The sequence below is a fragment of the Oryctolagus cuniculus genome, chromosome 9 (genome assembly GCF_964237555.1).
Source record: "Oryctolagus cuniculus chromosome 9, mOryCun1.1, whole genome shotgun sequence".
Classification (NCBI taxonomy): domain Eukaryota; kingdom Metazoa; phylum Chordata; class Mammalia; order Lagomorpha; family Leporidae; genus Oryctolagus; species Oryctolagus cuniculus.
The window spans coordinates 15,260,757-15,287,210 of NC_091440.1; the positions used below are offsets into that span (position 1 = coordinate 15,260,757).

At 45.8% G+C, this 26,454-nt stretch overlaps 1 protein-coding gene across 23 annotated transcripts in view; it reads right to left on the minus strand.

Moving 5' to 3' along the window:
• Positions 1–13,450, minus strand: part of MBNL2 (muscleblind like splicing regulator 2) — a 172,169-nt gene extending 158,719 nt beyond the window's left edge. For 8 of the 23 annotated variants that reach the window (XM_070048685.1, XM_070048686.1, XM_070048682.1 and 5 more), the window contains exon 1: positions 13,063–13,382. The gene's annotated coding sequence lies outside the window, so the exon portion shown is untranslated. Of the gene's footprint in view, positions 1–12,848; positions 12,993–13,062 lie in introns of those variants that run through there. The other 15 variants (XM_008260121.4, XM_008260119.4, XM_008260120.4 and 12 more) reach the window with 8 other exon arrangements.
• Between the last annotated feature and the right edge of the window lie 13,004 nt (positions 13,451–26,454).

Consider the following 26,454-nt stretch of genomic DNA (forward strand, 5'->3'; position numbering starts at 1 on the left):
CCGGAATCTTCCTTCCTTCCACTCACCTCGATTGCCACATAGGAAAAATAAATCCATTAAGCAAAGGTGTTCTCCGCTTGAATGAAACAGGGAGAACGGGGATGTTTTGCACACCTTGCCAAAGCGACGTCATCACTATTACCCAAGACCGATGTGTTCCCCTTCAGGTTTCAAGTGTAAAGCATGAACTTCTCACTGGCTCAGGGGAGGATGGCCATCTGGCTGCTGGGGGCTTCTGTGGGGCTGGCTGTTGGTGGGAACAGAGGCCCCCATGTGGAAGCCCAAGGGGAAAGAGAGAAAAAATAAAGGAGTGGAGGCCCTGTTCCGGGGGCGGGGCGCAGGCACAACTCCGACCAACTTTTCCTTTATCTTACTACACCACAGGAGATAGCCCCCTACATTTTGAAAAAACAAAAGTTTTATGAAAGAAAAGACTACAAATCTTAACTAATGCAGCTCCCTGGATTTTCACAAACTGAATACATCTGTGTGACCACCCCCCCGCCCCCCAAAGCCCAGATTAAGAAATAAAACATTAGCCGGCCCAGCAGCTCCCGTGAGACCCCTGCAGCCCCCTCCCCACCATCCAGCGGGCCCCTTGGCGGCCCTGGCCGCAGCCGCATGTGTTCCGAGAGACACCTCTCGGGCAGCAACTGCCAATTCCAAGCAGAGGGGGGTGCGGAACGCGTGTGTGAGGGAGTCATTCCGTGTGTCGGAGGAAAGTGTTTCTAATTTTCAGCCCTGAAAACGTGAGGCGAAGGAGGGCAGGCAGGCTGTCGGTGCAGCCTTCCTCCTCCTGCCTGCGCCGCCGGGAGCTGGAAGGGTTCCAGCCCCGGCCATTCCAAGGCAGGAAGCAAACAGAGCGGCCTTCCCGCCCCTTCCCCGGCCTCGGCCTGGGCAGCGCCGGCCCGGCTCCCACGCCCAGAACCTTCGCCCCGCGGATCGCGCCACGGCGATTATTTAATAGCAGCATGCTCACCAGCCGCTTGATATTGTACCGAACATATGGTTTTGATTTTCTACGGCACTTTTTTTCTTCTTCTTCTTCTGTTTTTAACCAGTGAGTAAGATGGAGGGTGTCACAAGCCTAACTCCAAGATTTGCTGCGTTCTGCCAAACTGGAAGGGAAACGGGTTGCCCTGCGCATGCCCCTCGTGGCGTGGCAGTTTTCGGGGTCCCCCGGGAGGAGGGTCCCGCAGAGGGCCGGGCTGAGACTCAGCCGGCTGACCTCCCTACGGAGGGGCGCCGTCCTGTCGGCCCTGCTAGGCGCAAAGGCTTTTCCTCGTCTGTCTGGGCTAATTTGGAAGAGATCGGAACCCCAAAGAACCATGCACAGCCCCAGAGCACTTAACTCAAGACCCAAAGTGTGCATCAGGCTAAGGGGACCCCCACAAATTCCGATACCTACACGGTATAAAATAACTGTCATCTCCAACCTCAAGGTTCCCAAAAACACTCAGCCCTCTTGGCTACGTTTTCTGATCCATTATTTAGTGGGTCTGGGTTTCATGACATAAATTTCGCCCCAAGGTGGGCGGAGAAATATCACACTTTTGAGTGATCCACTAGAAAATTGGCAGTTTTCATTAATAAAGGTACATTCTCAGCTCAGCAGAGAGTGTCGGCCCGGTTCATAGACCATTAAAAAAAAAACTAACAGGAGAGAGAGAGAGAGAGAGAGAGAGAGAGAGAGAGAAGGGCAGAGTCTATGACAGAGTAGAGGCCTGCGGATCTGTAGGTTAAATATCAACCTGAGAATTCTAAGAAGGCCAGGCCACCTAGCAGGGAAATGGCTGAGCGCCCTCCTCACCCTTCCTTTGTTTGCTCAAGGTGTCCCTCCCCAGGCCTCAAGGAACTGGGGGGGAAGGCCTTCCTGGATTCTGAGCTCCGAGGAAGGAAGGCAGGGCAGGCGCAGCCTGCTGGGGCCTGGAGCTGGGATTAATTAGCTCCTTCGGTGACCTTGGCACCTGCTGATGGCAGGGTGCGTGAGATGCAGGAGGGCTCGGGAGAGCCCCCAGAGGAACTCAGCGACCAAAGACTGAAAGGATCACTGTCTGTACTGAGCCAAAAAAAACCCAAACCAACAAAACAAAAGGAAACCCCAAGCATGCCGTGTATCGCTGACAGCTGCCTTAGTGTGTTTTTCAGACTGTATGGAGATGTCCATGTTTCTCCATCTGTCCGTCTCCTCACACACACATCTAGATCTCGTTCTGTCTGTCTGTCTGCCTGTGTTCCTTGTGGGTAATTCTGCAAGGCAGTGTTCAGCATTTTCCCATGTATTTCCAGCCTGTTGTTGAGACTGAAAACAGCTTTAAAGCACTCCATGTGGTCCTAGAAGGTGGATGGCCCACCCTCCACACACACACACACACACACACACACTTCTACTTCATCCATCAGCTTCCCCCACTATACTCAGGCCTGGACAGAGCGGAAGGGAAGTGGACAACTCCACTCCTTTTTCCTTCATAGCGAGACCTAGGTTCCACGGGAGTCCACAGTGGATCAACAACATAGTGGCAAAGCTGCCAGAAAACTTGGAGCCTCTTAGATTGCACCAGTGAAAGTGTTACTTCGTGTTTAAGGGAGGTGCTAGCCGGGTCTTATCCAAGGAAGCCTGACACCTTGAAATAGGCAAGGGACTTGCCTGATGAAGAAAATGTCCACTTGCTGGGCTATTCCAAGGCCTGACCAGGGGTGAAGAGTGAAGGCCAGGGGAGTCACGTTTCATTTTGGCACAAGGAAGGGTTAATTGCTATGGCTGTGCTTGTTCCCGATTGTTGGGTCAAAGGAGGAAGACACACAACAGCTCAAAACAGCTTATCAGGCCCCAGGGTAGTAGGTAAAAGACAGGAGCCATGCCAGACCCTCCCTCATAGCCCTTCCTGCTTGGGATTCCATCTAGTCCTCATTTTCTTGTTGGTGATTTTTGTTGCTTTGGTAGATCCCAAAGAAGAGGCACTATCAGAATCTTGCAGAGTGGAAGCAGTTCTTCCACCAGCTCCGAAGGGTCTTCCCACGCAAAGCAGCCCTCAGGTGCCCGAATCCCCAGGGGAACTGAGAAGTGGTTGGAGAGCAAGTCGTGGGAAGCAAAGAGTTAAACCAACTCACGCTCTCTGCTGGTCCCAGCAGCCCCAGAGGCAGCTCCTTTCTTTGATCCTGCCTCTTAATTGCAGCCTGGTTGCACCAGGCAACTTTAAAGAAAAGAAATGGGGAAACTAGAGATAGGGTTTGTTTTGTTTCCTGAGGGGATGCACCAAGTGCTCGGGCCCCTATTACCCATGTGAGAGACCGGATGGAGTTCCTGGCTTCTGGCTTCGACCTGGCCCCACTCCGGCAATTAGGGCCAACTGGGGAGTAAACCAGTAGATGGAAGACCTTTGTCTCTCCTTGCTGCCCCCTCCCACTATACCTTTCAAATAAATAAGATAAAAATCTTAAAAACAAACAAAAACCCAGGGTAAGAAGAAGAAAAGGGATTTGTAAGGATTCTCACAGAGTAGCAAAGTCGCAACAGCACAACTTGCAGTTGATAATGAGCGTTTACCTATTTAAGGTATCTGTAAGCTGAGATCCAGCAAGTTTCCTAAGTTTCATCCAGCACACGTATATTGGCATACACACTCATGTGCACACACACACACGTTTCAAGAATTAGGGAAAGGCCAAGTAATCACAACAAATGATGATGATGCCCTCACCACTCCTGTTCCTTTACAAAGTCCGTGAGGAGGGACTCCTGGCTACAGTTGGACTTAAGCCTGTACAGTGTGCCAGGAATTGCTTGTTTGTGTTCTGTTTAACCATTCAGTGAGTTCTGCTGCTGCTACTTGCAACTGTGAGGGAACTTTCTCTAACGCAGTCCCCCAGGAAGCCCCATTGGACAAGCCCTGGGTGTCTGGCTGCTAATCAAATGCGCTTCACGTCCTTGTCCTCTCACTGGATAGCGTGCGACCATGTCAAGGCACTTAGTCTTGCTGAGCTCCAGTTTGCTCTTGAAAAGCTTACACTCAATTGATGGGCACAAAGCTCTTAGCAGAGGGCTTGCATGTCGTAGGCACTCAATAAACTCCGTATACACTGTCCCATTCCATTCCTACAAGGTGATTGGTGAATTAAAAATGCATAAAAATACTAGCCACCTGTGTGCAGACTAAATGGGCATCTGAGCAGGGACAACGTCCTCTAGATCAGTTTAGCTCGACTCCTGGCTCTAGGAAACAGGAGCCACGTGTGGCACACACGGAGGATGGAAGCATCCCGGGGGGAGGGAAGCTGGGGGCACCAGATGTGAGACTTGCAACAGGATCTGAGCTTGCCTGCCACCAGGCCTAAGCATTTCCCCAGAGCTCTCTCTTCTAATAATGTCTTCATTTGTGTTGCTTGTCCCTAAAGCCAGCATTTTTAAACAAATATAACTTTCATGGCATATAACACTTCCTCTCTACTCTTCCTGTCCTCAGGAGAGAAAGGCAAATCTGCATCTTAAGAGAATGTGTGGGCCTGTTGAAGCTCCTGGAACTGACCCATGGAGGATGGGAGGACTGAGGTGGGGCCATCAAACTCCTGGGCTCCAGATCTGACCACTATCTAGAAAAGAAAAGGAAAAAAAAAAAAAAAGGAATCTAGGGCTGATTTAGATCTCACATATTTCTTAGGGAAAGAAGTTTCTCTGGAGCAGATGTGTAAACAAGCACACCAGCCATCCCTGGAGGCAGCCAGCAAACCTCGTGGGGAATGGTGAGGGTCTGTGTCCACACAGAAGCCAGAGGCCCCAGGCAGGGCTGGGTGTGGCTACTTGACTGCTGAAGCCTCTGCCTCCATGCCTCCCGCCCGAGTGGTGTTGGTGCAAGGCTGGAAGAAGGCATCAGTGCACACCGCGCCCTCCAAGCCTGAGCCAGCTGGAGAGGCCTGCGATGCTCAGAGGTGGGTTATGGGCGCCACCTTACACAGTGCTCCTCAAAGCAGCTGGCCCAGACCTGCTGCACCTACACTCCTGCCAAGCAGCTGCTGTGTTCTAGAGCCTTTCAGATGAGCACCCCCTGCCCCCCTGTCTTCACCCTCCGGGAGCTCATGAGAGACACAGGATCTTGGCCCCACCCCAGATATACTGAGGCAGAATTTATACTTTTAATAAGATCCCCAAAGTGCTGCACTGACACAGGGAAGTATGAGAAATGCTGTTCTGGCTTACATTGTAGCCCCCTGTATGAGGGCATCAACACTGCCATATTACAAGCACTTTCTCCTCTTAAAGGTCCATTTTCTTCAAAATACTCCTCATGGCTATGTTCAGCTGAGCTCTGCTAGATCCAGTAATACGTGAATCCCCAAGTCTTGATGAACAACATGGCCAGAGTCTAGTGATATATATCTGAAATTACTGCCCTAACCAGTAACATCCCTAGTCTTTATACTCTTGAGAGACAGATGCAGAAGTCATTGGTTTTAAAAGTTCTCCTTGGTTATTAGAGAAGATCTGGTTTTTTTTTTTTTTAAAGTTCAGTGTATATAAGAAAGATATTACTATGAAGGTCACTTTATCCACCCAGTATGCTGCGGCTCTAAGCATAACCCTGAGCCAATGTTTGCCTCCAAGAAGACCACTGCCAGAGAGGGCAAAGTAGAAGCAGTCCAGTGCAGGAGGCAAGGCTGTCTTCCTGTGGAACCATGGAGGTTACTCAGTGTAAGAAATGAAGGCTGTTTCTTGGTGGGTATTTATTTTCTTTATTGTTTCACTGCTAGCTCTTACTCTCTCCCAGGTCTCTGACTGTCTTCCCCAAAGCTCGTCTCTGATCCTCCTCCTGTCTGTATTTATGCTCCCTTCTTCCCTGGGCATCCGTGGCTTTAACTAGGACCTCCACACAGTTGTGTCTCAAGCTTAATTTTGCAGCCTGATGTCTAGACTGTTCTCCATTCCCACGTTGCCAAATGTCTATGAGATATTTCCACTTAGATGCCCCTTTATTAATAAGCACATTGTTTCTTCAGCCCCCTCATTTCCCCAACCCTTGTTCCCTCTGGTAGGTCCCCTTTCCAGTCTCCCCCCATTTCTCTCAGGATATCACTGACATCTCTCCTGACAGAAACTCCACTATCATTTTGATTCTTCACTTGCTTCAGGGACTTCTCCTTCAAGGTGCCTTTGGGATGCGCCCTGTCCATGCTCACACAGCCATGCTGATCGAACTCCTTCCCACGCCATGACTGGAGTACTGCAAACACCTTCTGGACATTGACTTCCTTGTTGCAAATGTTCTGACCTCTAACCCTATGGTACAGGTCACAGCTTTATGAAACATGAGACTTGATGCTGCAGGTAAGGCAATTAAACTCTTCCACATGACTCCTCAGCATGTCCATAGTCTGACCCCAGCCCTCCATCTAAGCTCATCTTCCACTGCTCCCTAACACTGAATCCCTTCTCTCCAAAGTCAGTTGCCCTCAGTGCCTCCTACCCCACACCACTCTGCTGTCCGTCCTACCTGACATTTTGATTACAAACCTCTCCAACATTTTCTTGATCACACATTCCTATCAGAAAACTAATGTTTTTTTAAGCAGAAACAACCATTATAAAGATGGTTACTTATTTATAAATGTTGTACTTGCACTGTAATATGTTATATACATTACCAAACATATATCAAAATTGACATTTTAAAAGGATATGTTAAATAATATATAAGATACAAGTTCAATGATTTCCTTTCCTTACTTTGTAAATAACCTTGCCCTTGGCCTGGGGCATGGACATCCCACACTAGAAATGCTGATCCAGATAAAATTTATCCATTCAGAATCAGAGGGAGCGGCTGTCCCTCCACAAAGCCTTATCGAGTACACCAACCCAAACAGAGCTCCACTTCCCAAAGTCCCTGAACGTTTTCAATGATAAGCAGTAGTTCACTTATGCACATATGCTTCACCAGTACTTTTAGACTGATGAAGTGAAGCTTGCATTTAGGAGACTAGCATATATAGATTTTTTAGAATAATTCAATATCTTAATTAAAAATAACTATCTTCCCAAAATTGCGTGGGTTGGGTTCTACTTAACTATGGCAACATCCATTACAAGAAAACTCCTAGTCAGACTGCAGTGTAATTGCATTATCTCCTTAAATATCATAGGCATGTGTTCCTGTGGGTGTGTGGATGAACTTGCCTACTGTTTGGTTAGTGAGATCACCTAGTCACTCAAATCTAGTTGTCAGTTAATGTATAACACAGGGACAAAAGGGCATTTTGTGACCATTAGAAAAGATAACACACATAACAACTGAAATGATATGTACAGGTAAGAAGTTAACATCGTTATCACACTCAGTGTAATATAAACTATGTAAGTGGGATTTCAAAACTAATTGATCTACCTCCAACTTGAGCTTTTATTTGTTCCTTCAAACGAATGACTTTCATTTTCTCAGTTGTATGTTCAGTTGAAAACCTGATACGCCTTATCCACAGCTTTAGGAGAGGCATGGCCCTGAGCATAGGTACTGGCTCCGCCAAGTACTAGCTGGGTAGGGGGTGGGGATAGTTTGTGGATATTATGGCACCTTTCAGATCTTCTCTTCTCTCAGCCAACCGGGGATAACATCAACTTTTCAGGGCTCTCCTGCTATTTCTAGGTAATCTGTGTAAAGCGTCCAGTTTATAACACATAGTCCTAAAATATTAATTTTTTGCTCCATGTTGTCAGCCTTAAGAGAACGCAACGAGATGATGGGGAAATGAATACTTGGAATTCGGCTCACTGTTGACTTTGATTAATCCCAGGCCTGCAGGTCATTTACAACCATTAATGAAATGTTCATTCTAGAAGCACCTCACTGCTGAGCCACTGGCCTGGGGTGCAGGTGCAGAGCCAGCACAGGGCTGTGTCCCCCACTTCCTTCTGAGTAGTCTGAACCAAGAAAGGGAAGCCAACCAACGGCTCTTCTTGCTCTGTCTTGGCATGGCTGCTGCCTGTGGGCCCCAAAGTCTAATCTGAATGACTGAAAGAGCATTTGGGGACAGGAGATAGTGACATGCATCCAAACTGTGCTTCGAAACTCAAGTCCATTAACCTCGGAGCAAAAGCAATGAACGCAAGTTTTCAAAGCCCAGCTTACAGCTTATCTCCCACAGGTGCTTTACCTGGCCACCCTTGCCAGAGCGCCCTAACTTTAGGTTCCCACTTTATTAGCTCTCTGATTGAAGTTTCCATTGAGACAATGCCAGTGAAAGCCCTTTGTAAAGCAAGGGAAAGGAACTACACATATGTTAATTGCCCTCCTGAAGACGTTAGTGTTCTTAGCTCTTATCTTGTTTGTAAGCGTCTTGCTTCCTGGCTCTGTGAATTGCAGGCTGCTGGGAATAAGGACCAGCAGCATCCTCCCTGTTACTTGCCCTCTCCCCTTTTCCTCCTAAGGCTCTTTGACAGCCACCAGCTTGCCACAGACCCTCATAAACCTTGGACCTGCCCGTCTGCTTGCCAAGACCCAGGACCAAAAAGAATTCTTTAAGCTACAGCCGCAGTCTCCTCTCTCAGCTTGAATGGGTCCTCTACCCTTGTAGCTTAACTAGGCCCAGAGAAGACACAGGAATTGTGATGTACGAAACAAAAACTAAATTTAGCATTTTAAAAAAAGGAAACCATTTTTTTTAAGTAACTACTTTCAGGAAGCAAAGAGGGGGAGCACGATCCTCCAAGAATCGGGTTTCCTGGTAGAGCTGGGGATACTGAGAGGATGGCGTGCGCGGCTCCCAAGTGTGGGAGAAGGCCTACGACTTCCTTTTGTTGACGGACTGGCATTTCAGTGCTTCTGGACGATGGGCCGAGTTCCCCAGTGACTCTGGAGCTGGAACTCTGCTTGTTGAGACTCGCTAATTGCTCTCCGTAGCCTTGCATTTTGGATTTTTTTTTTTTCAGTGTCCTCGTGTCACTCACCTTGCATCTTTATATGTCATTAAACAGCGCTCATACTGAGAAATAGAGCAGCCATGAAGAAAGTACACCCATAGAGATATATGAAACTCAAAATTATGTTTCTTGTTCTCTCCCAAAATAACACACTGTGACGAACCTAACATGAAAGTCTTTGAAAGTCATAATTGTGTACCATTTAGGTTTGTGCACACACACACACACACACACAGAGGCAGGTATCAGGTAACTGACTTGGTGTTCTAACCAAAAATGAGGGAACCCAAGAGGTGTTTAATAAACGCTGGTTGACTGATTGATGGAATACACTGACCTAGGACATGTTAGACAACGCAATCTGTTCCAAACACTGCGTGAAGTATTGAATCCGCTTTCGTTACCATGTGTTTCTGCCATTTTGAAGGGAGCAGGCCGGCTAAAAACTCGTCTGTCAGCCTGGAAGCCTGGGCTCACAAAAGCAAGCCTGGGGCCTTCCCTGGCACACCTGCTTTCTCACTGAGCAATGGAGGCGGGGACTATTCTCCATAAACACCCTGTGCGGTTGGAGGTGGGGGCGGCGAGGCAGACCCAGCCGTATGTCACCTTTGACTCCTTACCAGGAACATTATCACAGCTGCAGCAAACAGAGTGTGCAAGGTTTCAAAAAGAAAAACAAAAACTGAGCTAAGGAAAAACTGGAGGGAAAGCATGAGGTATTGTAACCATTTTACAAAGCCTGGCTGTCTTCCTGCCTTTCTTCCTGGAGGAACCCAAGCAGGAAACACGGAGCCCCTTGCTCCACACAGCAGTGGCCAGCTCTGCCCACCCAGCTGAGCCGACCATTCCTGAGTGGGGGCCTGGGCTCAGGACGCCTCTGTTTCTCTTCACATCTGCTTCCTCTCTTTGTTGGCTACGTTTGGAGGCTGGGCCTCAGGCAGATTTTGTGCAGAGGGCAAAATGCCCTTCCGGTTCCGGGCTCACCTGGCCGGACTTTTCGTCTACAGCTTTATGCCAACTTAGACTCTCCGAACTCCCTCCCCTTTTCTAAAATCCCTCACCTCTGCTGCCCACCTGCCACCCGGAGTCACCAGCTTTCTTCACCTGACCCGGTACTGGTCACTGTTTCTAGTCCACCCCGTTCTGATGTGCAGCTGTCCTTATTAAACTGTGTTTTTGACAACCAGCACGTCTTGTGGTTACAGCATCTTTCCACTACTCCTTGCAATGTGCTTCTACCTACCTCTATATTGATAATATATTTTGTCATTTTGGGAAATGTAAACAAGTCATAAACCTTCCTTCCCATGTTATTTTCTCGTTGTCAGTATTAATGTACAGGATAAAAGGAAGATGCATGCTAGCTTGAACCTACTCATTCCTTCTACAAGGAATCCTCTGAAGCTCAATGCTGAAATTCTCTTCTCACAATTCTTGCTTGGAATCTTGAGTACCTGATCTTGAATTTCTATGGCGCTCCCTGAGCGCGGGACTGGCTGGTAGCCATGTGATATTGATTTGTTTTCACCATAGCAACAGCAAATTAAAACAACTAGCAGAGAGGAGGCAGGCTGGTAACCAGGAAAGCACATAACCAGTGTATTTCGCAAGCACGTTTTTCTCCTCCGTTCTTATTTTCTCTCTTATCCATTCCACTTTCACAAATTCAATGCAAAAGTCAAAGCAAAAATAGCACTAAATGTTTCAGGTACGCAAGGCCTATCACTGCAAAAGTCTGGTTTGCACAGCTTCTAGTGTCTTACACTAGATTTATGGCAAAAAAAAAAAATGCAAACAATAATGCTTTGATTTCCTTGGAAATGCTATTTGTTGATCTAAGGATAAACTCCCCCAGAAAATGCACATGAGCACAGAATAGAGGAAAGTGTTTTCAACCCATGACTGCCTGCGTACATGTATGTCAGCACCAGAAGGCATCTGCAACAGTTTCCTAACACCAAGGTTTGATCTCTTTGTACCTTAAACAGCTCATTGTGCCAAGAGACAAACAACTTTTGTTTTTCGGTACAAGGTCAAGGTCTCTCCAAATGCTAGAATTATGAAGGCAAGTGCAGCAAGTATTTTTCAGTTCTGTGAAGAGGTAGAAACATGGAGATAGTGTTTGCTCAAGGCTACGTAGTAGTATGGTGGGGCGGGGGGAGACAAATGAGCACTGGGAACTCCTGGGAACTCCAACGTGTCCTGACCAAAACCCTTTTACAAGGCTCGCCAGCAGGCAGCAACCTTCCTCTGCTCTCTCTGTCTCATGTTGCCACCTGTGACACTGATTCAAGCCTGCAGTGCTGTAATTCCTTTTCTGCCCTACAACTTGGGGCTTTTTCTTCCTTCCTTCCTTCCTTTTTTAATACAAGCAGCTGTGCCCACCATCGTCACCACCAGCTGTGAACTTGGTGGCATTACCTGAGTCCTCCGGGGACTGTCCACCCAGGTGGCAGTGCTGGCCTGCACCCAGGGGAAGTTAGGCCAGAAAAATAAAATGAAATGAAACCCACGCTCTGCTCCCTGCTGCTCTGGGGCAGCCCAGCCAGAAACCCGCAGGAACCGTGTGCGGCGCAGTGGGTCCGACACCAGGCAGCTGCGCGAAGATGTGGTATTTATGAGGGGCCCCCGTGCAGGATTCACAAAAGGACAGGTTAAAATATGAAGACATAGCTCAAGTCCTGCCAAGCAGGAGTTAGACTGTTGCTGGCCTGGACATAAAGAAATATTCCTCTCCACGAGCCCGAATAAAAGAACACACAGCAGAAATAGTTGGGAGATGACGTCAGAAGTTCTGGGCTAGTGTCCTGCACTTCTCCTTGAAAGTAAAAACAGTGGGTCTAGAAGGATCTACGTGGCACTACCCTTGTTTCAACGGGTGCTTGTATTGCTCCTCTCCCAGCAGGCAGGAGAGCCCCAGAAACTTCCTCTTTTTTTAAAGATCTCAAGACCGTCCCCATGCCTCCTCTCTTTTTTGCCTTCTTGTGCCCCAAATACACACATCGCCCAATTAACAAATATATTTCCACTCCACCTTTGTCTTTGCAAGGAACGCTCTCAAAGCACACTCGGCAGTGGCGGCGGCGGTGGTTAGGCAAGCCAGATCCTTTTCTTCGCTTCAGTGCTTGCTAACTATTCTAAAAATGCTACACATTTATTGTAAACACATGCTTCCGCGGCCTAACAAAAAAACACAGCCACCTCATGCCTGGCAGAAATTTACAACGGAAAAGGGGCAGAAAGAAGTCTTTCACAAATACATCTTCTCCTTCTCTCCCTGGGCCAAGTGTGTTAAAAATAAATCCTCTCCATCATCTCTCGCTGAGGCTTCTCGGCAAGAAAGTTGATATGGCTGGGCAGAGGGGAAACTCGGCTTTAAAAGCCAGCCCGCTGTTGTGAAATCATTGTGCTGGCTGTGTGTTCTCATTAAAAATGCATAGAGATCAGATAATTGCAGCGAGCGTTCTTAACCCAGCTTTACTCTGGAATATAATGGTTCCACTTTTAAGCTGGAAACAAAGGCTCGGACATGCCAGAAAACGAAATGTAAACATGTACCATGGCATCGAAAACTTGCCAGAAAGCTCGCGCCCGCGAGGTCATTAAAAATGTGCTCTGGAAACTCACAGCCGTGGCACTGCAGAGCTGGGGAGCTCCCGAAATTCCAAGAAGTAGACATGTCTCCAGCCAAACCCCCAACCTATGCATATTTACCACGAAGTTTTTTCTCCTTCCGTCTTAACTGGCAAGTCTGTTTTCACATAAAAGGGTCAAGGTAAACTTTACCTATTCGGGAGCTAGGGATGGCAGCGTGAAGATTTTTTTTTCTATAACAAGAACATAATAATGCTTCCAAGATTTCCAATGCTCTTTAAAAAAAAAGATAATAAAAGAAGCTTTTTTTTTTTTTTAAATAAAACTAGACGTCGTGCCTCACCCGGAACAGGCAGCACCGACTCCAGCTTTGCCATTTCTTTTTCTCAAATCCAAATGTTACGTAAAACTCCAGGGTCCCCGGCAAGTATTACATTTGAATTCGCGGAATCCGGTTTCCCCGGCTTCCCCTAAGCAACACAGAAGGAATGCAGCACACTGCAGCAAACTCTTTAAACATTCAGAAAAAGGGGGGGGGGGGGGGAAGGTTCTCCTACCTTGTTTAGCTCTGCCTGTCTCTTCCATGTACAGTAACCCCAGGAACATCTGGCAGCACCCAGCGGCCGAGGCTTCCCCACCGCATCACGAGGAAGAAATTTCCATGTAAACAGTTCTCGTCCCCTGTTTATTGTACTCTGCAAGCCGTCTGCCGTATCTGGAAAATTTTACCTTCAGATGATGAAGCAAAGACAGTCTAAACTCTGTTGCCGTTAAGCTGCAGCCCTTCCTTCCGACAAATCCCTCCCCGCCGCGGCCGGCCAATCGGCGGCCGGGTCGTCAGCCCTCCTCCGCCGAAGCTGGCCCTCATAGGATGACTGACACAGCAACACGGCGCTGGCAGGGTCTGAAAACAGTGCATCCATACTGATGAAAGAGGAATTTCCCTCTCCAGCACCAAGACAAAGTGGGACGTAATTGGCAGAGCAGAGACAAGAGTAGCTCAAGAAAACACCCCGAGAGCCAGCCAGCCCCAAGCCTGCGGCGCCACTGCAAATACTTCGGAAAACACAAAACTCCATGGATTCCCAAAGACATCCGGGTTGTACCTGAGCCTGGAGTCATTATCCCATTTGCTGAAGCATGTGTGTGTGTGTGTGTGTGTGTGCTCTCCCCCCACCTCCACCACCCCCGCCTTTTCTTTCTTTTTTTTTTTTTTCAAAAGGAAAAACAATTCAACGTCTGCCATGGAAACTAATACCTTACAAAACACTGACATGTGATTTCCATGATTGAGGGAGAATGTGCTAGCCCAAGTGCAAATTCAAAATGTACACACGCTTTTACCCCTAGCACACACAGTTTCCTGTGTGCACATCTACTATTGCAGCCGTTAATGACCGGAGCCCATAGATCTTGCATCTAAGTTTTCAGACCACCAGGGACTTCGGCGCGTGGGGGGGAACAGGAACAACACAGTTGCTATCTATACATTACCCACTGGTGCTCTTGGCAAACACCCACAAGAGGATTAGGTGTGCCTTCCCAGCCTTAGATCCTTAGATGCCATTTGATCAGTGCCGTGCATGGGCCCACATTGTCGCTAATGAAGCAATGATTATAGAAGATGTTTACTGCTGAGTGCACATGGCACGTGATCCACGGGGCACCAGGAGGTGCCCCTCCACAAAAGATCTTCTGGGAGGTGCTGGGGCTCCCTGAGACAAAGCAAGGGAAAGAAAAATGGAAAAGGGTAGTGAAGGGCTATTTATCCACCACCACCCCCCACCCCGTCAGTAGTTCTGCATGCTTTGGAAACAAAAACAAAAACATATGGCATTTAGCAAACACAATAAGCACACATTTTCCTTCCACTAAAAACAAGATTTTGAATTTTTTTTTAAAAAATAAAGTATGATAGTTATATGACTAGGCCAAGACAGAAACAAAGCTCCTATTCATCTGAAAGGTTGAAGCCAACGCACTAATTTTTATAAGCAACTGTTCAGTGCCTCTGTAATGGAGTGACAGGGTGGAATGCAATGGTTTCTTTTTATTTTGTCAATTGCATCATTCAGACACAATATTTCATGTTTCTCCCAATATTTTCTCCACTAGAGCGCCATGCTTTATTACCCTTGCTGTTTATACTTGTGTGATATTCTTTTTCATTCCCAACTAAATCCATCAAGCTTCATAATTTGCAGGCTTTGGTGCATTGTACTTTTTCTGGAAATTTAAATTAGCTTGGTCGTCAAACAGAAAATTACTTTGGAATACCAATATAGTTCAAGTTACCCTTTGTGTAAACGCATGATCACAGGTTTGCGAGCTCCTCTTCCTGGTCACTCTCTGGTTTTGACTTTGAAGCTAACATTCCCTTAAATCTCATTCCTAAAATATTAGGCATCTTTTACTTCCCTTCTCATCCAGTGAAACTAAGCCATGTTTTATCTCCCAGCCAGGACAGCGTGCTGACCTGTCACCCAGGTAATACAAATGCTAGCAAGATGGCCTCTGGGACTCAAGCCTTCTCTTCTTCACATCCCTCTCTTGCCACACAGGGTTTCATAAATCATGCAAGGTCACGCTGCTTTCCTATTCAAATCCTTCTCTATAAAATCCAAGTTAGAGACTCTGAAGGTCCTTCATAGTCTGGCCTCTTCCTCTCTACTCATCTTTTTCTCCACTGCTATCCTAACAAACTTTCTGATGGAGTCATGCTTATTTTTCCTTACTCAATATGTAGACCCCATCTCACATTCACTTTAGTAAAATATTGTTTTTATTTATTTTATTTATTTGAAAGAGAGAGAGGGTGGAGGGAGCGACAGAGAGAGAGAGAGAGAGAGAGAGAGAGACAGGGAGAGAGAGAGAGAGAGAAGGAAAAAGAGACAGAAAGAAAGATTTCCCATCTGCTGGTTTGCTCCCCAAATGGCCTCAACAGCCAGGGCTGGGCCAGGCCAAAGCCAGGGGCCCAGAACTCAACATGAGTCTCCCATGTACTTGAGCCACCACTTGCACCTCCCAGAGTGTACAAGCTGGAATGGGAAGTCGGGCTGGGTCTCAATCCCAAGCTCTCTGACATTGTCATTGCTGTGCCAAACGCCCACCCCTCTCATCCCTTTTCCTCTGTCACATTTTCCCTGTCCACGTTGCCTGCTATGATGTTCTCCCTATTTGAAAGCATCCTGTACTTTTCACTGAATCTCTTTAAACCCTTAGCTTTTCTGAGTTGATCTTTCAATCTCAGAATTCAAGGTTTCTATCACATATTAAGTAACAAAATGTGCAAAAACTATCTATATGGCATATGATAAATGCACACTAAATGACAATATTCTTAGTTATTTCTATATTGATCATTGCATTTAGCAAGACACCATGTATAAACTTGTTGATTTCATGATTCCTACCTCAAAAAATTGACATCGTGGTTGTCCAGTTGCACAAACCAAAATAAACTTTGGCAGTTGGTCTTAACCCTTCTTCCCAGCCACCCTTTGAAATCCATTATCAAGTCTGTCAAGTTTAACATCAAAATATTTAGAAATGTTTCACTTGGTTCCATCTTTGCCAGTGCAGCTTTGTCCAATCCATCACCATCTAATTCCAAGACTACTGAAATAGCATCTTAGTTGGTCTCCTTTCTAGGCCCCCTTCAAGCCCTTTTCCATAGTTCAGCCATAAAAGGAACTCAGAAACAGAAATCTGATTTTTTTTCCCATACTCCTTTGCTTTGCACCTTTGCTATGGACTGAATTGTGTCTCCCTAAATTTCATGTATTGATGTCCTTGCCGTCCCACCGCCCTGGCTCTAGGAGAAGGAGCCTTTGGGTGATTAGGGCTAGATGAGGTCATGAAGGTGGAGGCCTCATGTGGCAGTAGCATTTCTCTAGATCTCTTTCTTCCTCTCCCTATGAGTGGACATGGGAGAAGGTGGTGTTTAAAAGTCAGGAAGAGAGCCCCCCCAAAGCCTGACCATGCTGGCACCCTGGTCTCAGGTGTCCAACCTCCAGAACTGTAAGAAATGCATTTCTGTTATCTAAGCAGCCCAGTCAATGGTGTTTGCTATGGCAGTCTGAGCTGACCAATGCAACCCTAAATATCTTCTGATTTCTCTTAAGAAAAAGAAGAAAGTCCTCCACATGACCTGTGAGGCTCTGTGCGTCCTGGCCTCCAATTATTTCTCCAGCCTGATTAGAGGCCATTTTTGTCCGGAACCCTTCCTGACACACAAGGTGAGTTCGCACCCACCTGTTGTTTTCTCTCCCAACCCTGTGAACTCCAGAGCAGTGCTTTTCAAATTTTAATGTGCATGCAAATCCCCTAGGGATCTTGTTAAAATGCAGGTCCCATATCACTAGTTCCTGGGTGGATACCGCAATTCTGCTTTTCTAACAAGCTCCCGGGTGATGTTGATGCTGCTTGTCCATGCACCATGTAGCAAAAGCTTACACGATGTGGCTGTTCATTTCATAGTAAACTTACTTCAGTATGTGGTTGTACGTTACACTGGGTTAATTATTTACTAAAGGTCTACCTTCCCAACCAACTTGTTAGTGCCAGAAGTCCCCATTGTCTCACCAGCATGTACCTGGCACATGAAGGAAGATACCCAGTGATAAGGATTTCAGAAGTTTTTACACCAATATAAACTCTTCTTTGAACTTCACTTTGCAATGAACTTTCTGAAATACCCTTGTATCTTAAATGAATGAATTGACTGATGCAATGTATCCACAAATCCAAACTAAATTTGTTTTTTGCTCCTTCTCATTTTCCTGTTCCTTTCCTTGTTTTGGTGACTCAAGATAGATTCCTCAAAATTATAGAGACTCTAGAATGAAGCTTAATCTTCATTGAGGTCATATTGTGCCAAGAAAAGGATAAGAAACCAAACATAGAATGAGTATCAAAAATATGATTGATTAGGTTCAAGGTAAAGATGATAGTCTGAGGAAAGGGGGAAAAAAGACACATTTGGATTTGCCCAATGGAAGTTTTAATCTACAGGTTGATTAATTAGAGTTACAAAAAATTTACTCTTGACCTCTTCACTTAAATATACCAGAAATAACTCATTTTAGTGTCAAGCTAAAATAATTTGTTATTGTTATTTCTGTTATGTTTGTCACTTCAGTGAATGGATCCGGCATGGTTGATGCCTATCTCTCTCTGATCCCCAACATTCCATATCCTGTCATTTTCTATCTGTTGACTATATCACTTCTCTCCCTCATCACTGCTGTATCCCTAGTTCAAGTCCACATCACCTTTGGTCCCTTCCTCCCCTCTCTGACTCCAATCTGGTCCTTAACTTCCCTCTGAATTTGCCACATCTCAGTCAAACGAATCCTTTAAAAACAAATCTTACACTACCATTACCTGCATATTTCCATTATCTTTTGGATAAATCCCCTGCGTGGTTTCCCACTTGGTATCACTATTCCTCTTGAACTCCCCTCCCTCCTACTTTGCACCTAGTATTAATAAACTAATTTTAGTCTCTGGAATGTGTCGTGTCTTTTCTGATTTAGAACCTGGATTCCTTCTACATCAAACATTTTCTATTCCTTCCATGCCCATCTAGCATCTTTCCATCTAGCAATACTCAGTGTACCCACCACCTGCTGCAGGAAGCCTTCTCCGACCTCGTGACATCCTCGGCATCTTCACATTTGGCTCACTGTAGCAATTATCACAGTATAGCGCAAATATATCTTGCTTGTTTATGCACCTCACTAACCCCTGTGAGAAAAGTGACTGTGTCTTTCTCCATTAGTTTATTCTTGGCACATGCAGTTGTATAATAGCGGACACTTAGTAAAGGGTTAAATGGATGAATTGGAAAATGTTTCTAGTAATAATGTGGCAAAGACAGGGCTCAAGCAAAAAATGAATAGGGGAGCCTTAGAGACAATGGATCTAGTCTGTCTATTTCTGAGGCTCTCCTGGTCTATTGAGCTAGAGAAGGGTAAGGAGAAATAATATGAAAGTTAAAAGGTACTATGGAGTTATTAAATCATCTTCTCTGTTGGTATACCAAGGTTCGTAAGCTAAACAGCAAGGAAAAAAGTAACCTTTGATGATGTTTAAAATGCTGGTGATTTCCAGAGAAACAAAGTCTTCCTTTGAGTGGAACAAGAGAGTTATCTTAGAACAGATAGGAGTGTCTGACTTAACAGAAGAGATGGCTAGAAAAGAGTAGTTGTTTGTAGGAAGGAAAAAACAAGACAGGAAGGCAAGTTGAAGGTGGGCCTGGTCAGTGACCATTAAATTTTAGGGCTCATTTCCCTCTCAATATAGTTTTAGTCCTTAGTATATTCTGATTTTAGTCCTTTACCATATACTGTTGCTCCATTTAGTCACTTAGTATATAATATTTTTTATTCCCCCTCTAGCTGTTTCACATATAAATCAGATCACAAGGCCCTCATGAGTAGAGACCAAGTATTAAAGTCTTTTTGTGTCCTCTACAATGCCTAACATGGAGTAGTGCTGAATTAATTTTGGTAGATTGATTTCTATTTATGATCCTGGAGAAAATTTATGTACTTTAGAAGAGATTGACATTATTTTAAGTGTGTGGGCTGAAACTAGCAGGAAACATAAAACTGGTTTTATAATTGTCAGAAAAAGTTCTAACGTCTTCTATTGAGTTTATCACAAGAAATATTAACTGCTTTGAAAATTTTCTCTGATGAAAATTAGGACTAACATTTTCTGGGTTAAGGAAAACAGAATGAAATAAATTGTGTACATCATGTAAATTAAATAATGTCTGAGAAGTCCTTAGCATAGAACACAGTGCCTGTAGCTATGTCCATTACTGCTAGTGTTGTCATCATAAACATCATCAGCTTTCTTGGTTCTACAATTCTAGTGAGATTTCACTGAAGAGTAATTATTACATGTCAAAAAAGTGGTAATGAACCAAGGTAGATGTATCCAAACTTTCTTCAGTCATGGTGATCTTGATGTTCAGTAATTTTTTTCACTGACCTCCTGGGCCAAAAGATTACCTGGTTGTTCTACTTATTAAATATTTACTTGAAAACAACTTAGTTTTCATGTTTTAACAACTTTGTAGCTATTTGAAACTTTATACAAAGTATTTGAATGAAAAAAGCATCTTTTTGTTTGATTTTTGACTCCAATCGGTTATTAATGGATTTGCATGCCTACTGGGCACTGCACAGAGTTCCCAAAGCCTGGAATCGGATTGGAAACACTATTCTCACTTCCGGTTTCACAGTGATTTTCGCATAGTACTTTCTTTTCATCTTTATAACTGTCAAAAATCCGTATTTCAAAGATATCGAATGCCACAAAGTAGTGCCACTTGATTCCAATATAGAAATTTTGAATTATCTTGAGCTAGTAGTGTACACAGAGCCTGCAGATGTCGAGTTACCGTTTCTCTTGGGACTATAGACTATCCCATGCAATCCCTGTGTGTTCACTACAGCTTCCAGGGCACTGGACAGCTTGGTCTGCAACCATCACACTGAAAAAGGCTCCCCCCAGGTTGGCCACAGCAACTTTCTCATTGTTTTGCTTGTGTGATAGTTGCATCATCTCTTCCAGTCGCAGGCCTGGGGCATTTGAATTTGCAGAGAAGAGGTCAGATCAGAGATTCCTGGACGTGTCCATCCTTGGAGCTGAGCTCATTGGAAGCCTCCAAGAAGCAGGTGACACGGATGCCTCTGCAGAGCTGCAGTGGCCCGTGAGGCAGCAAGGTGAGTGTTGATCCTGCCAGCTGCTGAGGATTTGCCAATGACCTTTAGAAATGGCGACCTGTACAAATGAGTGCAAAGAGAAAGCCACAGTGAGTATTTGTCCTGTCACTGTTCTTCAACAGGACCACAACACATCTTTTCTGCTCATTCCTGCTGCTCTCTCTGGAGGATTGGGGAACCACATGCATGCCTCATGTTTCCCACTGTGCTCCCCAGAGTGAGTGTCCCCATCACAGCTCACCTCTGTGAGTGTTCCCAGACCATGGTCCCTGCATCCTTATGTCAAAGTGGTGTTTCTGTCAGAGAAGGGACACTCCCAGCCTGAAACTCTCCAGACGGATGGCACGATATCCTCCCCTCCCCCGTTAGATGACTTGAAAGATTTTTCCATCCATTGCCTTTTGGTCAACTTCTGACTGAGAATCAAGCAAACAGGGTCCTTTAGCAATGAGCTGGAGGAGACTCGTCTTGCTGTACTTCTTGCCTTTCTACAGCATTCTCCACGTCTGTTTCTTTAATGGGAACGTAAGCACCCCCAAGGCAGAGGTGTTCCTGGTTTGCTTGCTGGCATATTAGAGCACCTGACTCGTGGGGCTGGCAGTAAATCTGTGTTATATCAACGAATACAGTTTGGGAGGACCAAAATACGGCACAAGATGAGGAGGAAATTGTATTTGGGACACAGGGCATGCATCAAAGCTGGAGCAGCATTGCCTAAGGATCCTCTTAGGGCCGTTAGAGCCAAGTGTTCCGAAACCATGGAAGAGTCAAGAAGCCAACACCGCAGTTTGAGAGGGCGGTGTGGGTGTCATCAGAAAGTGGGTGCTGCTGCAGAGTTTGGTGTTTTCTGGATGTTGGATGAATGCCTCAGCCCCCCTCCCCTAAAGTTCTCTAATTGAATGGCAACCTTTTCTTCCACCGCGGGTTCGAAGTGGAAGGGTGTGCAGACAAAGATCCTGGTGAGACTAATGGCCAAGCCTGTTAACTGGAGAAGACACTGTCATCTGCATGTGAGAATATGGACAGGTGCAGCAAATAGACAAGTGAGGCATATGTGAAATCACAGCTGTGATGACCAACTTGCATTTACAAAATCCGTGCAACTGAGTTGGACTTACTACAGTGTAATGCACCGTGAAGAGAGACATCAGTAATCTCACTGCCATCTCCATCTCTCTGTTTCCTCCAGGGTTGCTGCCCTACCAAGGTCTGCTTTGTCCCTCAACTGATTAAGAGTTGCCCACTATAATACATTGGTCCCGATTTTATATCTTCATGATAGAAGGGCAGTTGAAACCTGACCCCACAGAATTCTGGTATTTCCCAGTGACCCCCAAAGTGAAACCTACGCACCCTCATCTCAAAGTGTCCCTGAAGGAAAGGAATCGTAGCTGGGGCAGTTGGGGAACTGTACAACCGCGTTTTTACTGGACAGCTCAGAGCTTTGATTGTGGGAGCGTGTACTGTGAATCTCCCAGAGGAGATAGGTATATTGTCCACTGTGTTTGAGGATTTATTCTATCCCAGACACTTTTACTCAAAACACACCTCACTAGGATGGTATGACGGTGGGAGAGACATTCTGGGAAACACTGGCCCAAATAAATGTGTATTTTTCTTTGCTGCTCATTGGGCCATGTCCATATCTGCTTACCCCATTCAACTCACCACCTTTGGTTCGATGCTCTGTTTTCTCACGTTAACAAGCTACTCAGCTTTGCCATTAGCTTGTGAGGCATCTGCCACGTCTCCATGCTACATTCTCTTCATAGCTCACTGTTAGGAAACTGGCGCAGTTTTAGCCAGGTGGCCGCAAGGCCCAGCTACCTGAGCCAGGCTCCACCCCCATCCTAATGGGATTCACTGCTCCTGCTTCCCTGCCTGCCCTCCGGTGAAGTTTTTAAAGGGCCTGTTCCTGAACACGTGCTCTCTTGGCTCTTCTCTCCTGCGCTCTCTTGGTTCCTCTCTCTTGGCTCCTCTCATCTCTCTTCTCTCCTTGCTAGCTCCTCTCCTCTCTATTTCTCTCTTATTTTCTCTTTTCCCTTCGCCGCCCCTTCACTCCGGTCTGTTGGGTGTTCCCCAATAAACCCTTCCCCTTACTCCAGTGTTCGGTGAGTTTTGCGATGGCTAACATTAATATATAACACTCACAATCAGGGTTACCCTGGAAGTCTCTGTGGCTTCAGTATATGCCAGCCTGATCCAGTCTTCTTGGCCCTCCTCACCAAATCTTGGCAACTATTTGCCCAGGATTTTCTGGCCAGCAGAGGGCTCCTAGGGGCTGTATAGTGACCTCTGAGCATAACTACCCTTCCAAATCTTTACCATGTCTAAATTCTGTGTTCCACCAAAAACATCAGTTCCTGAAAAATGTGTTACTCATCTCTTTCCTCTACCAAATGCTGCCCATGACAGTGCTTCTGGGAAGCTCGCGTAGTTACAGGGACACGGACAGACAACTCATTTGTTAAACATTCACACGACTCCTGTGACTCAAGGACAGCACCATGAAATGCATGATGTGTTGCCACCCCAGAGGGACAGATGAGAACACGTAGCCAGCCATCCAGCTGACCACGGCAAAGCCACGCAGCTCAGGGGTGGTACGCACCGTCCACCCCTGCAGGCTGGCTTCAGAGTCCACGTTCTTGACCATGACACTTTTCTGACTTTAAATATAACTTGCAAGTTTCATGGTAAATTAGAAAGTGTTCACGGTTAATAAGAAACTCAAAATTAAAAAGGAAGAGGAGGACATGGTGAGGGGAAGTTGGCAGTCAGGTAGAATTGGGGGTGCGTAGCCAGGACGGGCCTTGAGGAGAAACTGCGCTTGCACAGAGAGATGTGTGGCGATGAGGGAGCATGTGTGAGGTCGCAGCAGAAGACACAGGCCCCTGGAGCAATCAAAGAGTCACATCTGAGAGAGGGACTCCGCGTTCCACTGCTCTGGCTCCAGCTTGCCACCAGTGCCAACCCTTGTTCTGTCTTTCAGCTTGGTGGTGCAGAGCTCTGTGCTCATGTCAGAATCTGTCCCTCAGGGCCCTAATGTGGGGAGCAACCCGGACTAGACTGAGTTACTGGAATTAAGACTTATTCTATGCATCTGCTCTCCCACAATATGGCGCTGGGAGAGAAGAAAACAGCTTCTACACAGGTGCCTCCAGTTCAGCCAATAAACTGTAGGACTCGCTCCTGATTGGAGGAGAGCAGCGTACTCGGCGTGTGGGCAGCCGAGTTGGGATTGGCGGAGGAGGACTATAAAGGAGGAGAGAGACGGCATGCACCAGGAACATCTAAGGGGAACATCTAAGGGGAACGCCTGTGCAGCCCCCGAGAGAGCCGGCCGGTGGTGTGCTGCTCCCCTGCGGAAGTGGGGAATGTGGCCAGGGGGAACTGCCCTTCCACGGAGGTGGAAGGGATAGTAGCCAACCCGGGAAGAACCAGCAGCAAACCCGGGGAGGGCCGAGCAGACCAAAGAACAGCGCAGGGTCCTGTGTCGTTCCTCCACGAAGAGGGGGAGCGACACCCTAACGTGGTGGCTTCTGTCTCTCCTCCTCACCCAGGACTCCCTCGCCGCCTTCTGTCAACAACCACCAGCTTGCAGCTCTTCCTCTTTCGCTTCTAGAAAGTTCCATCTCCTTTGTTCACTCAATTCAGAATGCTGCTTTTCAGGTTGATTCATTAAAATATCTCCTCTTGATATCCACTTAGATCCCAGTACATATTCTTGACACATTAATTTACATAAAATGTTCTGAGTGTCCTTTCAAGGGTGTCTGTTATGTTTTCTGGTAAAATTTGTGTCTTTATTTTGAAAGTGACTTGTGCACAGAGCAAGCATCTGGCTTTGCTTTATCTGCTGCGGAAGCGGGCTCGTGCCATGGATATGTTCTTTACCAGAAATGGGCAATGGTTTCGTCTTCCAGCTGGATTAGAGAGGAAAAACCAGGTTCACCTTGGCAACAGCATTCTGACATCATTTTGCTCTTGTGTCACTGCGTTCTTTTCTCTCAAATCTCAAACGATAGCTTTATAGATCTCTGCATCTAAAAGGCTTAATGAAAAAGAGAGAAATAGACACATTTAAATATTCACTGAGTCATTCTCATCTGGAGCTCTGTTCGCAGGTCCCTTTTTCTACAGCAAAACAAAATGGGAATTGTTCGTTTGCTACTTACTCCAATTTTTGCTATAGCTTTGCCTGCACTCTGGGGTCTCCTGAGCGGAAGAGCCCACGCGCTTCCTCTGAGCCTCCAATGCTCGGGGCTGCCAGCCACTCCGGCAAGCCTGATCATTTACGAATGATTTTATATTTGCAAAGCACTCCAATCCGGAGACCATTCCGGTGAGATTACAATCACGGATCTGAGGGCTGAAAGACATCTTCCTCTTCACGCAGGTTCTAGCTGCTTCTCAGGAAGCAAGGAAACAGACAGCTGCACAGTATTTGGCGTTTATGAAAGACAGAAAAGATTGTAACTCCCTGGAAGTTTGTGGCCTCTCAAAATTTCAGTGAGGATTCTCACAGGGTGTCAGATCACCCACCAGATGTTAGGTGCCTTTTCCATCCATGTCTTCCACGCCTCCCTTCATCTCCTCCATACTTGAAAATTCCAGACACCCAAGTCCTCGGGTCACAGCAGCCAGAGAGAGCCCCTTCACGCACCAGGAATTGGACCAGGCCTGGTTCACCCACGAGATTCAGTATTGGCGCTGGCCTTTCACTAAGTAACGTTTAAAAAGGCAGAGTTGTGTAGAATCGTTTAAGTTGTGTTTCTTTAGAGTTCCAAACATTTGTACATGTTGACAGAAGCAAATGCACTGTCAATGAATAGAAAACTATCCCCACACATATTCTGTTTTGGCAAAACGAGGCTCTCGGCTTTCAAAACCACAAGTTCTGCTGGAAAACAAAGCCGTCCTTTATACGCTTTCATCACACGTTACCCGTCAGTTCCAGAAGTCATTTGCAAAGTTCTCAGTTTGCTGGGTCCCTGACTGAGAAACACAGATGATATTTTTAATCTACTTGAATCTTAAAGCTATTTTTAACATAATCAAGCATTTGTAACTTTGCTTTACAGACACATATTTGAGTTATATAACATCATTGAGCTAATAGTTTTGGACTATATTTTAAAAATTCTCCTAATCTCAGATTTTACATTTCAATGTAATGAGGATATTTTCTGTGGTTAGAAATTCATATCTTTCTTTTAAGGGATTTTTTAGAAATAAAATTAGCCAAACAAGATTGCCAAAATGATAGAAAACTGTAAGCTTTACCAAATGGGCAATTAGTACACATTTTTCACACTGAATCAACTAACAAGTATGTATTTCTTTAATTAGACTTTCTGACACCAAATAAGGATTCTATCATTGTTCTCAACGGAGACAAAAGGGCTGCCTAATTTATCTTTATGTCTTCATTATTGGAAAGATTATTATTAAGCATTCATTTTGCACTCTCTCTTGAAAAGCACTTTGCAATAATTTATCACTTCTTCCTTGCTCCGACTGGGAGGTCACTCTCTTTATCTTCATTTTACAAGTGGGGAAACTGAGGCACAGCAGGTTGAGCACTGACTCCTAGGTCTCTAGGAGCTTGGAGGCTGGGTGGGTGCCTTGGAACCCTCGGGCCCCCTGAGGGTGCCATGCTCAGGACCTGTTGTCTAATCGGAAACTCCAGCAAGGGCTCGTGCTCAACTGACAAGTCTGGGTTGGAGTTACTGGGTGCATTTCCGGTGGATCGGTGGGTTCTCTTGTTTGTATAGAGGAAAATAATAAGGAGTGAGACTGTGTTGGAAGCACAGAACTAGAGAGAACTTCCTGAAATACTTTAACGGAAACACAGAAATTTAATTTAAAAATATTAAGATTTTTTTATCCATATCATATCTTTATGGGATATTTAATTTATTTCGTGTGTGTGTGTGTGTGTATGTGTGCTGTTTCTGTGTTTTTTTTTTTTTCCAGTTGAATTCTTAGCTTGATTCTTTTTTTCTTGCCCCTAACTTTAAGAACTCCACTTAATGGAAAAACTAGTTATAGTTTGACCAAAATCAAACAAACAAACAAACAAAACACCACTCTGGAAAGACCCAGTCTCAGTTGACTTCATTGCTGAGGTTAATGTCCGGGGCCACGGACATCGTTGCGTGGTCCTGGGGGCTGTGCACGGCAAATCTCCAAGACCTTATTCAGACA